This window comes from Chinchilla lanigera, unplaced genomic scaffold (genome assembly GCF_000276665.1).
Source record: "Chinchilla lanigera isolate Chin_1 unplaced genomic scaffold, ChiLan1.0 scaffold00003, whole genome shotgun sequence".
Taxonomy (NCBI): Eukaryota; Metazoa; Chordata; class Mammalia; order Rodentia; family Chinchillidae; genus Chinchilla; species Chinchilla lanigera.
In genome coordinates, this window is record NW_004955404.1 from 33997118 (window position 1) to 33998720 (window position 1603).

Consider the following 1603-nt stretch of genomic DNA (forward strand, 5'->3'; position numbering starts at 1 on the left):
GACTCTTGATAATCTCCTACCTCTTTTGTCTGTAACTCACTATTATTTGTCTATTTGTTTTCCTGAGAAACTATTTTGTAGACAATAATATGTAAAATGGTAACCATTGATAATTTCCTACCATTTTGTCTGTAATTTGCTAAGTCCCCCTATTATTATGTTATCCTTCTTTCATTCTTTAAAATAAAAAAAAATAAAATAAAATACCAAAAATATTTCTCTTCTTAATTATGTAATCAAAAATGTATATTCTGAAGATATAGTTTATAACAAAATCTCAAAGAAATTTAAAAAATATAGATCTAAGAATTTTTATACTTTTTCCAAAATGAGAAAAGTTTTATGTTAATTCTAGAATCAGTCCACAGCCAATTTAAATTTCATGTTTTGTTCTCTGTACATAACTCTGATTGAACTTTCTTGTTTATCTTATATTTCATATATTATAGTCAGCATAACCTGGATACTTACTAGTTAAAGAAGGAACTAAATAAATTTGCCGAGTATACACACTGATGTGGTTATTTATAGTGGAACATTCTAAGAAAATGGTTGACTTTGTTCCTATTTTTTTCTGTGATTTTTTTCCTGCTACTAAACATTTCAAGTGGAATTGGATTAAAAGCATTTTGTAATTTAAAATGTTAGCGATGTCACTGAGCAGTGAGTCTCTATGAGAGGTTATAATCTTTTGTGATAAATTAAAATGAAATTTTAAATTATAAAGATACATTATTAGGAACCAGCATTCATTTCTAAATTGGCATTATTTTAAATCTCTGAAAATTTCTATCAATCAAAATTGAAGTAAAAATAGAAATTGATAAATTTACCAAGGGTAATAGCATCTGAAAACCTACCTTTTCCTACTGCTGACAGACTGAACTTTTAAAAACATTTATGAATAGTTGCTTTAGAGTCTTAAATAAAAAGGAAACTGCCAATCTACCTAACAGTTTAGAATTGGAGCTATGTAGACTTTGTAATGGAAACAATATTAAAACTCAATTTGCTTTTGCTGGATTTTTTCCAGTTTTATTTTGTTTGAGAGGAAATAGCATTTTTCTTAATACTAACAAACAATTTCTCTGACTGATGAAGATAATAATAAATAAATGTTGGAACAGTTTGTTGATTTAAAAATACCATGGATGGGAAACATTTTGATTTCTATAAAGATTACTGTTATCCCAGATATGCTTACATACTTGTAGATAACTTTTCAATGAATAAACTTCTTGAAAGAGTTCAAATACCACAGTGTTTCAGTTTATGGAAATAATTTTAGCATTACTCTACCACATTAAATTTTTTGCATTTTAAACAGAAGAAAGTGAAAAAACAATAAAACAGAGTTTCAAAACAGGTTAGTGGGAGAGTAACAATAATCAACACATTGTGCATTGTTGTATTCACAGTAGCTGTTCAGAGTACAAGATATTGGCATGATACACTGCCCAGAAAATTACTAGCACAAAACTTTCCCCTCAGAGGGCCAAGAGAAACCAGCTAGGGGCTGGGGATTTAGCTCAGCGGCAAAGCGCCTGCCTGGCAAGCGCAAGGTAGTGAGTTTGGTTCCCGGTACCGGAGAAAAACCAAAAAA